This window comes from Oncorhynchus clarkii, chromosome 2, assembly GCF_045791955.1.
Source record: "Oncorhynchus clarkii lewisi isolate Uvic-CL-2024 chromosome 2, UVic_Ocla_1.0, whole genome shotgun sequence".
In the NCBI taxonomy this organism is placed as follows: domain Eukaryota; kingdom Metazoa; phylum Chordata; class Actinopteri; order Salmoniformes; family Salmonidae; genus Oncorhynchus; species Oncorhynchus clarkii.
The window spans coordinates 45,410,371-45,427,492 of NC_092148.1; positions in this window are offsets into that span (position 1 = coordinate 45,410,371).

Here is a 17,122-nt window from a genome sequence, read left to right on the forward strand (position 1 = left end):
ATGTACTTCACACTGATGTGGGGATACATAACAAAAAATAACTCCAAAGAAACTTAGAACATTTATGAATTCGCCCTCTGTGCTACATACTACTAATTTTACTTCCATCCCTAAATATGCATTACTACTATTAGCATGGAAAATCCCTGTGAGGTGAGTGCCTTGGCAGAGTCGTGCCAGGAAAATAACCTCTCCCTCAACGTCAACAAAACTAAGGTGCTGCTCGTGGACTACAGGAGACAGCAGCGAGAGCACGCCCCCATCCACATCGAGGGTGCTGCAGTGGACAGGGTCAAAGCTTCAAGTTCCTCTGCGTGCACATCACTGACGACCTGAAATTGTCCCTAAACACAGACATATAGATTGCACTTGGATTACTGATACAGGGCAATTGGGGTATTTATTATATTCGTGATGACATTTCTTGTTGTTCTATCTGTTTTTTTATTATTTGTATTATATGTGTACCTGTTTGACATTTTACTGCGTTAGGAGCTAGTAAAATAAGCATTTCCCTTCACCTGCCATAACATCTGTGTGCGCAACCAATAAACTTTGATTTGATTTGGTTGATTTACTGCTACACATGGAGGCAGAGAAAGCGAGTGGGCCCACACTTCTAAGCCCAGGGGGTTTCATGCATATGCACTGCTTGAAACTCAAATAATGAACAGACTGAAAGTAATACCTAGTTAAATACTACACCTCCTGAGAGTACCTCAATAGTTACACTTCCACTTAATTACAACTTAATTATTGTAATATATGATCAATCTAGACATTAGTAGTGATAGGTAGAGTCATGATACAGTAGTTCTTTAGAATATGTATAACATCATTGGCAACACATTTTTACTGCATGAAGGAAAGGTTTCATGGGTGGGATAATGGAAACCATGTTCCAGAAATATGATTGGAAGAAAAGGTGAGGTGGGCAGTTTTTTTAAATTTTGTTCTGGACAGTTTTTACTGATTGTGGTTCTTTTGCATATTCATCAAGAGTCTAAGGTCCTAGATATTGAGTTTGTTTCTAGAGGAAATCTGCACAGCTCATGCAGGTGTTGTGTTCTGTATGTCCCTCAGCTTCAGTGTTTCAGTGATTTTAAGTTGCTGTAAGAAGGCATTAGGACACAGATTTGAATTTGAATGTCAATTAACTGAACTGTTTCATTTGCAGGCAGTTTTGTTTTCAACTTTTGGATTAACAGAGATACCTGTCCCAATGTATACATTTGTATTACTACCAGCTAGTCTTGGTATACTTTCATCAGTACAGTATGTTCACTAACTAATGAATAAACTGGACAAAGGGTCAAATAAATGTTTTCTCTTATAATGTACAGGGTGTGTTGCATTTAATTCAAACTAAATTAATAAAATCCATTCATCTGAGTTCAATGGTTCATGCAGCAAAGGAGTCAATGCTTTTCTCTATATACATCAACACTGGTGCATTTGGGAATTGTATTGTAATTTATTTGTAATGTAATTGGTACTTGTGAACATTAGAAAAAGTTCAAATTTGACCTGGACCTCCGTCTCAAAATGCGCATCAGCCAATTAAAATCACTGACGTAGTTGCACGTGATAAAACACTACATCTTAGCTGTTCCCATTAGATAACCTGGTACATTTAGCCCTTAGCTAACCTGCACAGCTGGAAGGGATTACACCCAGTTCAAATTCCGTATCAGCAAATTAAAATTGTCTACGTAGTTGGACGTGATCCAACACTTGTTCATGAAAGCGCACTTAACAGAAGTCCAATGGCACATTCTGATAATCAAAACAACTAGATCACATACATTTGACTGACTTGTCATATAGCTCACAGTGTAGATTGCCTAGCACTTTGTATTTGTTGCAGATTTTGACAAGTGTTCAAATCCCACATGAGATTTTTCCTACCTTTTGAAATGCAGAATTACAGTTATTGTTTTAGTGTCTTGAGAAGTGAAGTGCAGCCAACACCTTGAAAACTTAAGATTTAATTTAATAGGGAGCTGCGTCTTTCTTCTTCCTTGTAGACAAACACTGCTATGGCCTAATAGTCAAATTGCATAGTTTACATTATATGGATTATATTACATGGACGTGTACACATTTTATGTGCATTTTTATAATCATCTACTTTGTCACATATGCGTTATTTGACTCAAGGACCAACAGTCAGTGGTGTAAAAAGTACCCAATTGTCATACTTGAGTCAAAGTAAAGATACCTTAATAGAAAATGACTCAAGTGAAAGTCACCCAGTAAAATCCTACTTGAGTAAAAGTCTATAGTATTTGGTTTTAAATATACATAAGTATCAAGAGTAAATATAATTGCTAAAATATACTTAATTATCAAAAGTAAAAATATAAATACTTTGAAATTCCTTATATTAAGCAAACCAGAAGGCACCATTTTCTTGTTTTAATTCATTTACGGATTGCCAGGGGCATGCTAAGCTAACATATGGAATTGTTTTGAAATAGTCATACCAATTATCACTTAGCTATTTGATTTTGAATTTGAATGTGTCCAATAAAATTAAAGTTGGCATTACAGCTATTAGCCAATAGAAAAACATTGAATAACAAATTCATTGCATGGAACAACAGGTAGTCCCCCAAAAAATCTAAAGGAAGTTTGTTCTGAAGTGTCTCTCCTATATCTGAGAGATATAAGAAAGACCAAGAAACTTTTAATACATTTTTTTACATGTATTTATCCCCTTATTTTAGGCAGTAAACTATCTCCATATACAGTATAATTCCAGTCTTTCGTTTAACTGACCTTCAGCCAAGTTTTGTGAGGCTTGTGGAGGAAAAACACCATTGTGCTCGTAAGAGTCTCAGCTGTCCACCGAGGGGTTATATTAGTGTGGAACCCAAACTGTTCGGACGCTACAGATAGAAGTTGGTAGATCGACTTTACCGACTTCAAATAAGCACCAAGACATGGGTAGGGGTAGAGCAAAACAGAGAACACCATCGTGTTCATGAAAGTCTCATCTTAGTTTGTAGGCCTAACCCTTCAGACGCTACCGACAATTTTGTGAGAAGACCGATTTTTGGGATGTCTCATTGTTTGACAAACACCACTCTAGCTCTGTCACCTTTCACTGCAGATGTGAAAGTGTGACAAAGGCGTATGTGGTGGATTGAGACGCATCTAATGGGACCAGCTACAATGTAGCGTTCTTTCATGTGCAACTATGTTGCCGATTATAATTGGCTGACGCATATTTTGAGACGGAGGTCCAGGTTAAACTTAAACTTTTTCTAATGTTTGTAAGTATGACCCCAACATGATTAAAGAGATACTGTATGTTTGATTATTTTTCATGACTTTAAGACGGATTTAATAAAATTTATGCAATGTGTTTGCTATTCTGTTTTCAAATTATTGCCCATTGCTCCAATATGTTGCACTTAAAACTACTGTATATAGTAAAAACAATAGTCAAAACTATTTTCCAATTGTATTTTATGATGTTAATAATCTACTTAAAATATACTTTTATTGTGTATTCTGAAAGACTGCTAGTATTTGGCAGTATTTCAGGGCTTCTTTCCTCATACAATACACAATACAAATTTAATTGGAGCAAGATTAAAAGCTTTATTGACTCACATCTGAATTACTGTATTTACCCGGTAGATTATAAACATCATCAAATACAATTGGAAAAGTACTGAATTACTAACTTCAGTCGCTTTATGGTACACACCTCAGGTGTATGCCCATCAGCTAGCAGTAGCATAGGACTTTCCACCCCCTATCACTGCTAATCAATGAACAACACAGTGTGTTCCTTGGCACTGAGGCTCTCTAGAGACAGGCAGAGGCAGGCTCTCCCACACAAGCACACAGTTTTATTGGCTCTGCAGCTAGGCATATTAGACTGGCCTCAAGCTGTGCATTGTGAACCATGGTAATTGTATTTTACATAATTTCTTATTGTTGGGATATTTTATTCACCCATTTTATTTCCTGGAAATATCCTATGGCAATATTTACAGCTAGAAAGGCACTCTAGCCACTTCCACATTACACTCTTAAAAAAAGGGTTCCAAAAGGGTTCTTCGGCTGTCCTCTTTGAAGAACCCTTTTTTAATCCAGGGAATTATTTTAGGGTTCTGTATAGAATCCTCTGTAGAAAGAGTTCTATATGGAACCCAAAAGGGTTCTACCTGGAACCAAAAAGGTTATTCCGATGGTTCTCCTATGGGGCAGCCGTAGAACACCTTTAGGTTCTGAATAGAAAATAAATGCTGAGAGTGTACAAGCCACGAGAGACCAATGTAGAAGTTGTGATCACTGTTTTATCGTGGTACCACCCCAAGTCGGTATATTCATAATAGCTAATACTAAGGGCCGTATCCTAACTTGAGAAATGTATGTAGCTAGAGGGAGAATCCTGAAAGATTGATCCAAACAATTAAAGATGAATCTGATACATCAGCATGGAAATTCAAAATGTTTGCAATCAAAATTAAGTATTACCATGTACCGAGTACCCAAAAATGCTGCATTACATATTCTTAGCACATTCAGTTCATTTGCAAATTCAATACACAACCTTAACCACAGTTGCATATAAACAAACCCAGGTCCTGACAATGGGTAAGGGAGTGCCAACCTTTTTCCTTGTTATGGCTTCTCTGGCACAGAAACGCTGATTGTATTGCAGTGATACATTAAGGCTCAACAATCAGCCCCTGAGCGTGTACCCCTGGCCAACTCGCACCGCTCAAATATGTAGATTAATGGGGAGAGAAGGCACAATCCGCCCGTGGGCCGTGTTTGCGCCACAGAAAGGACCGCTGTGGAGGCACATGAATGAGTATGCACATCGAATGGACAATGGAAATAGATAGGGGAGCTGAACATTTAGACAGGCACCGGCATTCGGCTTTGAAGCACATTAGGTACGTTTGCTTCCTGTCATAACCTATGGTATTAATTATTGTTACTATAGTATAATATGTAATGTAATGAAGATAAATGTCTTTCATTTGGCAGGCACTGCTGTACCATGTGGGCCTAATAACAGTTTGCTGCTGAAAAGTGGGCCAACCTTCCAGTAGAAAGGTGCAGCAATCTCAATGATGAACACAATAAGTGTTTTTCTGCATTTATCTTGGACAAAGGCTGTGCAACCAAGTACTAACTACAGGGTGCCAATCATTTTGTCCATGCCATTTCTCTTTATTTTCAAAATCATTTTTTACAACTTCGAAATTACAGAAATAAAACGTTTTCTGAAATGTTGAAGATCCCATAACAAGTTTTGATGACTAAAAGTATTTTATACATTTGAGAAAACTGCAAGAGTGCCAAATTATTTGTCCAGAACTGTATGTGCATGCACGGTCAACAAACGCCCGACTATCACCGTGCCGCAACATTACAGCTCTCGCTTTGCTTTTCATATTCATTTGCCTCTTTTTGCACATGTCTATCTCTGTGATGGCTTGCTCTTTATAGTTCTCAGTTTCTCAAGTGCCAAATTAATGTTCGGAGCAGCTTAGAAGGAATCTATATCGTGTTTTTATCGCTAAGAATCCAGGACATGAAGATATTCCAATATTCCATTTGCCACAATATTCAATATTGTCTGCATTGGAAGTCACCCATAGGCTTTCTAGGAAAAAGGGCAGGAAATTAATAATTTGTTCCTCAGGCCTTGTGTTTTCTCTCCCTTTAGCACCACCTACCTACCACTACCCTGGCAAGCTTCACAGAACAAGGTCATCGGGAGATGGAAGGGAGAAGGGTGGAGGTGGTTCTGTCCACATGGGAGTCTAGATGGTTACTGGACATGATCCAGCGGCGGAACAGACAGGCAGAGAGAGGGAGGCTGTCATTGAGTGAGCCAAGCAGGCATGGTATGGCCAGGGAGCGGGCCAATCTCTCCGCAAGGCTGCCATCCTGCCCTAATGACCTGACGATCTGCCGCAGGGACCCACACATATAATCACAGTGGGAGTACCGGGGCCCCGTGAGGTCTATCGACATACAGCAGACAGAGCATGGCAAACACTACAAAACAAATTATGAAATGAAATGATGCAGTTGAGTTTCGTTGCCAAGTCTTGGGTTTTGCCTAGGAGTGGATATACTATCCTCACTTTTTTTGTGCTTTAGCATGTACGTATGTAGATGTTCAGATAAAGGGCTTAAATAGGATTAATAAAATGCAAGGAATGTGACCTGTCTTTATCTAGCAATGTAGATAAGTGATATGCTGGAGATGAGCAAAATAGAACAGTGAAATTAACAGTTAAATTCTCAGTTTAGCATTAGCAATAAGTGTCTCCAAATGATGTGATGTCAACAAATGGCATCTATGCTATCAAATCACATTTTATTTGTCACAAGATACTCTCAAAAACCGTAGCTATTTCTCAATACAAGTAAGGTCCATTAGCGATGCTGTAGTTCAAAACTAGTTGATGTGAAAGTGAAAGACATGTGACTACTGATAGCACTAAAAGGCAATCAACAAAGAAACAGACTGTGGTCCATAAAAGTCATCATCATCTCCCTCACTGGCATACATTTCAAAATAGTGTTTGACTCTTTAAAGGTTAAAACGGCTTCATTTGGCTTGCCTCTGCTCCAAGGGTACCAGAGAAGAAGCTCCTGCACATGTAGGGAGCACTGTGCATAGAGAGGAGGCTGATATGTTGAATTTTTTTCTTCAGTGTCGGATCATTGACTGTGCCTGTCGGAGAGCCTCTTAAGGGAGGACCGTCAAGTCTATATTTAGAGCAACTCAAATTACTTATTCAGGGCTGATTCACAAGCAAAACTCCCTTTGTGCATCCGGAACGTTACCATTGCATTTGCTGCTCACTACCACATTTATCACAAGAGGGCATGCATTTACACATATTACACACACGCACAAACATACTCCCACATCTGACACATGCACAAGATGATTACAAGTAAAAGGAGGACATCAAAATACAGGTACTGCACTGGGAATGTTGAGGTTTCTAGGTCCACATTTTTTCCGTGGCAAGCACATTTTCCCATTCAAATTAATGGAGACTACTGCACAAAACTATCTCTTAATTGCAATAACTTAAATACATGAAATATTGCTAATATTGTGTTGTTTCTGAAAACAACAGTGTTCTGATTGGCTATGATATTTGCCTATTCATTTTTCCCACCGTAGCATCATCTGCTGTCAAACTGGGAAAGCTGTCTTGACTTTGTGTCTTTGTTACCTGCTCCTCCAGAATGCCATTGGCCCACTCAACAAAGTCGTCTGCTGACCTCTTCACACCCTCAAAGTATCGGGCAGACTTTCTCAGGTTATCCTCCGTTCCTGTCACCAAGTTCTGTGCTGTTACAATATCCATGCCACGTGTTTGCAAGTATTTAGAGAGAGTCTGCTCAAAAATCCTACGAAAAACTTCAGCTGTAAGCATGGTTTCATACTTTAGGAGAGCATCCTTGTACCCTTGGGCCTTGCTTCTGACGAAAGGTATTATGGTCACATCCTTTTAAAGTTTTTCCATAGTGATGACCACATCCATGTAAAGTACACGGTCAGGCTTTGCAAAGCTTCCAAATACTTTCCTCAATGCCTCGTCTTTGGCCCACCAGTGTGTTTCACCAATTACATAAAGCCGTCTGTTTCTCCCGTCCTCACTGGTTTCCTCCCATTGCTTCATGTGCTTGTAGGAATCTCGAACGAACAGTGCAATGTTATTCAGTAATGAGAAAAAGGATTCACTTGCCACAACAACCCCAGTGCTGTCATTTAGCACAAGGTTGAGGACATATGAGTAACACCATATGTGTACTTAGGAGGTTAAGAGACTCTCCTGCGAGCAATGCAGAGAAGCCCCTGTATTGTCCCTGCATATTAGCTGCTCCATCTGTTATATTACCAACACAGTGTTTGATATCTATGTACATCTTCTCAGGGGTCTGTTTCACAATGTCCACAAAGTACTGTCCTGTCGATGACTCACGGTCAATGTGTGCAATGAGTCTCTCGTGGACCACATCAATGACATATCGCATAACTACTGCACACTGGTTAATAGATGTTAAATCCTGTGTTGTGTCCATTTGTATTGAGAACCTCCCTGCCTTTCTCACTTCAAGAGCAATTGTCTAAGCTGACAAGGTATTAATCTGTCGTTCTGTCCCTGAACAAGGCTGTTAACCCACTGTTCCTAGGCCGTCATTGTAAATTAGAATTTGTTCTTAACTGACTTCCCTCGTTAAATAAAAAAACATGAATCACATGTTCCATGACCTGCCTCCTCTTTCTGACCTGGTCTTGTTGAACTGACATTTGCTTATACCTCAGAAGGGTACGGATGTCTGCTTTGCTGGCTCTGAGGAAAAAGGCTTCTGCACTTTCTCTATGGGTCTTGCTTCTCTCATGCTCCTGTACTCTCTGAGTCTCTCAGTTAAATATCACACACAATGTATAAACCTTTGGAGCGGAATTGGAGCGGGCCAACCCTGCTGGATGTTTGCAGGGTGTGCAGGGTTCTGTTTCAGCCCAGCAATAAGACATGATTCAACTTATCAAATCTAATGAGTTGATAATCAAGTGTGTTGGGCTGGAATAGAAGTCTGCTCACCCAGTAGATCAGTGATCAGTGGAGCAAGGTTGGCCAACCACTGGTGTGGAGTTGTTTTTTGTTCACTTGAAATTCTGATTTCGTAACAAGCCTACTTGTTGCTAATCAATGGTCTATTGTTGTTTAGACTAAGATGTCTAATATTTACACTTTGAAGTGATGAAGTGTTTAAACTATTATTTAAATCGAACTAGTGTCAATTTTGATTAATCACATACAACCATCCTGCAGCAAAGAGGGGATAGGGGTTCTGTTTCTGTTTGTGTTTCTGTGTTGTATTCTATAATTTACATTTATTTTTTGTCTAGTTGTAAGATCTCCAATCTGATGTATTTGATTGTCACTTTCTCAGTATATCAGCTATGTGAATCAATTTAGCAGCTTATCGCATGGCTTGCATCAGCAATGCAGCCATAGGCCTACAGTATGATGGCACTACTGGCCTTATGGGCATCTGTCATCGTAAGCAGAGAATATCTAAACTCACACATTGTTTACATGTTGAGATACAGCAGCAATAAAAAGTATGTGAACACCTAGGCTAATGACTTATCCTAAAACTAATAGGAGTCAGGAGTACACTAACCTGGAATACAATCAATGAGACTAGATTGGAGATATTGGTTAATAAAGCTGCCCAGCTCTAAAATAAAAAATTCACAAAATTTTTGTTTGCTATTCGCAAGAAGCATTGCTTAATGTGAACCGTTCCTAGAACAAAATAGATTTCAGTAGACCTAAGATTAAGAATTGTTGACTTGCGCAGTAAAGCTGGAAAGGGTTACAAAAGTATCTCGAAAAGCCTTGATGTTCATCAGTACACGCTAAGACAAATTGTCAATAAATTGAGAAAGTTCGGCACTGTTGCTACTCTCCCTAGGAGGGGCCGTCCTGCAAAGATGACTGCAAAAGTACAGTGCATAATGCTCAATGAGGTTAAGAAGAATCCTAGTGTCAGATAAAGACTTAAAGACATTTCTGGAACAAGCTAACATCTCTGTTGAATACGTAAAACACTAAACAAGAATGGTGTTCATGGGAGGACACCCCGGAAGAAGCCACTGCTGTCCAAGTTCACGAAAGAGCACCTGACAAAATATTCTGTGGACAGATGAAACTAAAGTTGAATTGTTTGGAAGGGACACACAACACTGTGTGTGGAGAAAAAATGGTGCAGCACACCAACATCAAAACCTCATCCCAACTGTAACGTATGGTGGAGGGAGCATCATTGTTTGGGGCTAATTTGCTTTCTCAGGGCCTGAACACCTTGACCTCATCGACGGAAAAGTTAATTCCCAAGTTTATCAAGACATTTTGCAGGAGAATGTAAGGCTATCTGTCCGCCAAATGAAGCTCAGCAGAAGTTGAGTGATGAAACAGGACAACGATCCAAAACACAAAAATGATCAACAATCAGAATGGCTTCAACAGAAGAAAATACGAATTCTGGAGTGGCCAAGTCAGAGTCCTGACCTCAACCCGATAGAGATGCTGTGGCATGACCTCAAGAGAGTGGTTCACACCAGACATCCCAAGAATATTGATGAACTGAATCAGTTTTGTAAAGAGGATTGGTCCAAATTCCTCCTGAACATTGTGCATGTCTGATCAGCAACTACAGAAAACGTTTGGTTGAGGTTATTGCTGCCAAAGGAAGATCAAACCGTTATTAAATCCAAAGGTTCACATACTTTTCCCACCCTGCACTGTGAATGTTTACACGGTGTGTTCAATAAATATATGAAAACGTATAATTGTTTGTGTCTTATTATTAAACAGACTGTGTTTGTCTATTGTTGTGACTTAGATGAAGCTCAGATAAAATGTTATGACAATTTTATGCAGAAATCCAAGTAATTCCAAAGGGTTCACATACATTTTCTTGCCACTGTATATGTTCTCAAATTAAAATACCAGCAGACAATGTATATGAGGCAAACCATATACCCGATTTTGTACATGCCTTTTAAGACATATAAAATTGTTTTGTGCAAATCCAACCCTTTCAATTTAGGTACAGTGCGAAAGTAAGGAGATGGCAATCAAGCTACAATCAAGGTAACATTTCATTTGATTTAATTTCATTAATTTTAGCACTGCTACTTGCAAAATGATAGCAGTTGTTCCCATAGATCGACACTACATGACTGCTCTATGTATCACTAACCCTAGAAAAGCTAGCGACTTGACTAACACAGCTAATCTTTTAGGTCAATAATATGCTGTTTTTATAATCGTGAGAGAAATGTAACAAGATAGTAGCCAGCTAGTTAGTTATACCTAGGTAGTTTAAGAGATTAACTGATGTTTCTCAAAATTAACCTCATTGTGACTAGTTACTTCTTGTCCCTCATGCTAGCCCTTTGAGCCAATTATCACTTCAGAAATGTCAAAATGAAAAATATTGACGGGGTTACATCTTTTCATCATCATATTCATCACCATATTGTAAAGTTGTTGTTTTTTTAACTTATTTTTCAACATCTGCTAATAGAATGTTTGTAGGTCTTGATTATTTCAACACTACATGTTCAAGAAAAATAATAGTTATAAGTGAAACAATTGTAAGAATGACTATTTCTGCTCTATTCTCTAATTGAATATAAGATCAAATTGTTTGCTGGTCTGTTTTGCAGCTGGGTTAAATACTAAACTCAGCAAAAAAAATGTCAACTGCATTTATTTTCAGCAAACTTAACTTGTGTAAATATTTGTATAAATATAACAGGATTCAACAAATGAGACATAAACTTAACAAGTTCCACAGACATATGACTAACATTGTCCCTGAACAAAGGGGGGTCAAAATCAAAAGTAACTATATAGTCAATATCTGGTGTGTCCACCAGCTGCATTAAGTACTGCAGTGCATCTCCTCCTCATTGACTGGACTGCACTAGATTAGCCAGTTCTTGCTGTGAGATGTTACCCCACTCTTCCACCAAAGCATCTGCAAGTTCCCTGACATTTCTGGGGGGAATGGCCCTAGCCCTCACCTTCTGATCCAACAGGTCCCAGAGGTGCTCAATGGGATTGGGATCCAGGCTCTTCGCTGGCCATGGAAGAACACTGACATTCCTGTCTTGCAGGAAATTATGCACAGAATGAGCAGTATGGCTGGTGGCATTTTCATGCTGGAGGGTCATGTCAGGAGGAGCCTGCAGGAAGGGTACCACATGAGGGAGGAGGATGTCTTCCCTGTAACGCACAGTGTTGAGATTGCCTACAATGACAACAAGCTCAGTCCGATGACACTGTGACACACCGCCCTAGACCATGACAGACCCTCCACCCCCAAATCAATCCCGCTCCAGAGTACAGGCCTCGGTGTAACGCTCATTCCTTCGACGACAAACGCAAATCCAACCATCACCCCTGATGAGACAAAACCGCGACTCATCAGTGAAGAGCACTTTTTGCCAGTCCTGTCTGGTCCAGCGACGGTGGGCTTGTGCCCATAGGCGACATTGTTGCCATTCACGCAGATGAGCAGGGACCCTGGGCATCTTCCTTGTGGTGTTTTTCAGTCATTAGAAAGGCCTCTTTAGTGTCCTATGTTTCCATAACTGTGACCTTAATTGCCTACCGTCTGTAAGCTGTTAGTGTCTTAACGACCGTTGAATACGCATGGGAAAACATGTTTAAACCCTTTACAATGAAGATCTGTGAAGTTATTTAGATTTTTACGAATTATCTATGAAAGACAGGGTCTTGAAAAAGGGAAAATTATTTTTTAGCTGAGTTTACGTTCAATGCTAATGTGTAGCTAGCTGATGTCACTTACCAGCTTTGTTTAATTAACTGGCTAATGCTAATCAAAGCTAATGAGCAGCGAACAAATAGCTAGTTAGTGTTGCTAAAAGGCTGTCCATCAAACAGCTCATTAGCTTAAGAGTTGCTAATGAGTGGTTTGCTAACAAATGTTATTTTACTTATTTCCTTGCTAATAAGCTCTGGCTAGCTGCAGTTACCATTGGATTTGATTTGTTAAAATGTAGCCCCCCAGCTAACAATTCTAGGGAGAGAGAAAATGTTTGTATTGTTACCCGTATTGTTCTGCATTAGTTACCCAGAACGTAGTTACTATATTCTCAGAATATACAATATACATTTTCTAGACACGTTTCATTGGACTTTGCAAAAAATATGAATGTGTCAAGTTTTCTGAGGGTTAGCAGAATATTCCATCACACAACATGGTGGCTATGTTCTCAGATGAAAATATATGAATGTTCTAGACACGTTTCATGGGAAAGTTGTAAGAACATTCTTGTGTCCAAGGATGTCTAAAACATAGGACATTCAGTCAGATATCCAGGTTTTTGTCTACTTCTTGGCTTGTTCTGGGGACATCCCTTGAGACGTTTTAGTACATCGCATGATGGTCCCAAAGAAAGGTCCCCCCCCAAAAAAACATTTTATTACACATCACCCCCTGTTACTTTTGCCAAGTCCATTAAGGCCCTGATTGATGAACCACTGATCCATTCAGTTTGTCTGTTGGCAAGGTTAGGGACACCCACACACACAGTGCTTTCAACTTGTATATTTAACACACACAATTACATTGTGCATGTTTATTTATGCAGTTATTATCATACAACATTTCCTCACCTGGGACTTGAACTCACAAAGTCTTGGTTCACAGCATTCCAATCTTCCTGTCACGCCACCATCTGTCAATGACTAATTTCACCTGTATTGCTACACTCTGTTAAAATTACACTCAAGGAAAAATATTTTCTTGATCATAGTCAATGTAGATAGATTTTATTGTTACATCCCCCGGATTAGTGCAATGAAATGCATTGTTTAACAGGGTCAGCCATAGTGGTACGGAGCAAATTTGAGTTAAGTTCCTTGCTCAAGGGCACATCTACAGATTCTTCACTTTGTTGGCTCGGGTACTTGAATCAGCAACCTTTCAGCTTCTGGCACAACACTGTAAATGCTAGGCTACCTGCCTCCACAAGGATTAAGGGGTAATGTTAAAACAGACTACTAGTAAAAAATACTAATAAATGGACAACTTTGCAGAAAACCATCTCTAAAATGGCTGATGATGAACTGATAAAGGACACAGACATGGTGGCGTAGCAGGAAGAAATGTGTATAGAACATAAATATTTTATATTTGGAGAACATGGTAACCATATTCTGTGTATGATTTGTGTGACGCTGATTAAATATTCTCCTAACCCTCAGAAAACTGGACACTGGAATATTCTTGCAATGTTTCTATGGAACGTGTCTACAACATTATTATTGAATGTTCTGAGAACATTGTAACTACATTCTGGGAAAGTTTTGTTTGACATTAAGGGAATGGTCTCTTGGAAACAGTCCTTGCGTATCACTGGAACATTACTATGAAAACATTAGGTAATGACCAAATGAGACTCTTAATAAAGGAATGTTCTCTAACGTTTTGGGAACATTTGTTGTTAGCTGGCCTCTACTTCAACTATCACCAGTATGATTATGTAATCTATCCATTATGCTTTGAAAGTGGATTGTGTCACAATCGGTCAAATGTAAACAATTGAATAACATGTCATTTTTGGAGACATGTTATTGAAAGGGCAATAACATGTACCTAGCAAAAGACTGTAGGAGCAGTTGCTACCTAACTGTAAACAACATTAAATGGCTTGTTAAGTATATTGGCTAACTGGGGGGCAAAGCAATTCACTTATTTACAGTGAATTACTGCCTCACTGCTCTTCGTTAGGAAACGCAACATTGTCACCAGAACTGCTAGGTGTCTCCAGTAATGTTTACTTTTTTAAAACATTTGTAACGTCTTGACTTTCCAATAATAACGGCAATTGTGAATATTCCATTATATGAACTTTTATTCACGTTATGTGATTTCCATAGTAGGTTGCAGTATTCAACATTTTGGTTGGCTCCACCCACAGTGTGTTTTTGAATGGCTTCATAACAGACAGCTAATGTGATGTAAACAGGTGGAACATTATTTTCCAAGCATTTATCTAAATAAATTAACATTCATGAATAAAAATGAGAGCAAGGTTTCAACCTGAGAGAGGCTAAATGCATTATGCGTGGGAAGGCCAACTGTCAAGGAGATAAACTGGTAAAATCGCTTTTGATAACTCCGTGAATAGCTGTGTATAATTTTGGAATAGTGAATAGAACTGGAAATATATGTAGAGAAGCACTTACTGTGAACAAGGGTAACATTAAATGCCTTTAATGAGAATGATGGGTAACACTGTAGGACTGCCTGCAGGCTGCAGTAACTTGATCTATGATAAGTTATCCATGTCACTGGTCAATCATACAGGGAAATAGGGCTATTTTATATTGTTACATTATGGCTTTAAACCATTTGTATTGATGAGTTATCTGTAAGTAATTACCTGAACAAAATGGAACCTAGTAAAGTAGTATGTTTTTTACAAACCACACTTCACTTCACCTAACTTGTGTGAACTTTTAACTGGGAACAACTTTATTGAGGGAACAGGTTGACCCATCATCTTTGAACATAGAACGTGACATGCAAACATCAGAGTTGCCATGTCCTTTTGGCAACATTGACATATTGATTTCTGTCCTCCTATTGTTTTTCACTGAATGTCAAACACATGGCTTTAATGAGATGTCTGACAACTTCCCTGAAAGATTGACTGAGTTCTTAATGAATAATTTAAGTGAAACTTCACAGGCGGCTGAGAAGAATTGATTGTATTATTCTGGAGAAAGAGACTGTTCTGTGATGGACGGCCCGAGCACTTAAAAAGGGTCCTAAGAATACAAAGACACCTTAGGTAGTTGGAGTCAAAGCATTGCTCACCAGGTAGACCAGAGGATAGCTTTGTGCAATATGGTGTGGGTTTAAATTATTCCACTGCTCCAGTTTTCATTTGAAAGGATGGTCATTAATTCAGACAGACATTCATGCTCCAGCCCTCTAAGCCTCCAGAGAGATAAAAGGCCCATTGCTTTGGCAATGCCATGCATGCAATAGACTATTGAGGTCTCAGTGCAACATATTTCAAAACAGGAGAGCATTTGTGTGCCATCTTGTTTGACAGTGAGCTCACTCAATCATCAGACAATCAATGCTATGGTTATTTTCTATCTGAATTATTAAAATGAATACTATCACTGCAATGCCCAGGATTATTTCCTAGATGTGCTTCACTCTTTGTTACGTTGAGTGCTCATTGTGTCTTGCAGGGTAAAACTATACCTTATTAAATCCAACCATTGGAAAAAGGAGTTATTGTGACATGTCTTTTTGACTTTGCATCTTTCTGATCAGCAATCATTCTCAAACTATCAAGACATTAAATTGATTATCTTTATCCCAGCAAGATAATGGATCTAGGAATGTTCCATGCCGGAGCTAAATGTGGTTGTTTTCTTACTTTTCTATAACTACTTGACTGAATTGTTATTATTAACACTTTTTTTGGTTACTACAGTTTTGATGTCTTCACTATGATTCTACAATGTAGAAAAATATATATAATAAATGATACCTTGAATGAGTAGGTGCGTCCAAACTTTTGACTGGTAATGTATATGAACAATCTGAACTTGGTTGTGAAAAAAATAACAATATTGAACTTTGATAGCACCCTTCATGATCTATCAGCAGCCATCTAGAAGGCCTCTCACCCATTTGTGATAAACTACAGACTAAAGTACAATACTTGATGGATGATGTTATCAAGTTTAACTACCACAGAGCTATATACACTCCAACCTGTGAATCTGTCATCTTGTCAAGACATAGAGACCTCTTGTTCATAGTGTTTCTGGAAAAAATGAAGGACATTGTGTACAGTCGTTCTATCAAACGTATCTCAGGTAATGTACATACAACGCCACTGTCCAGAGCCATTAAGTTCATTTTTACATCATTTTACATAATAATACATTAAAAACATTTTTGAAGTATCTCTAACTATGGTTGACATGTGAGGACAAATGATGGAAAAGCAGTCTTTGTAGTAAATAATGTTCTCTTCATGTTGGAGAGGAGAGCATGGTGATTACATGTATCATACTGCACTTATTTCCATTGAAAGCCACTTAAATGATGATGATAATGATGACTGATGACAGCTGTGAGAACCTCTGTTGAGTGAATAATAAAGCCAAGCGTTGTAGTGGTGTGAGCAAAAGTGGTAAGACACTGGTCCCTGGCATGGTATTTATGAAGTGTTCACAAATGCATCAGATAAAACACTGTAGCATTACAGACATATTCATGTTTTTAAAAGAGATGTCAGAATCCAACCATCTAAGGGAAGGGCACAAGAGAGAGCTCTGGAAGTGAATGTGCAAGAGCAACAGAGCACTGCACTTGAAAGTTTGAGAATGTTAGATGAATTTTTTTTAAATAAAAAATGTCCTAAGCTGATACAAATCAGTGAGGACATCACACTTCATTTCCACATCTAAAATAAACAGATTACATCTCCAAATGGGTTTCTCAGGCACTTATCTTTGTTAAATGCCACCTCAAATTA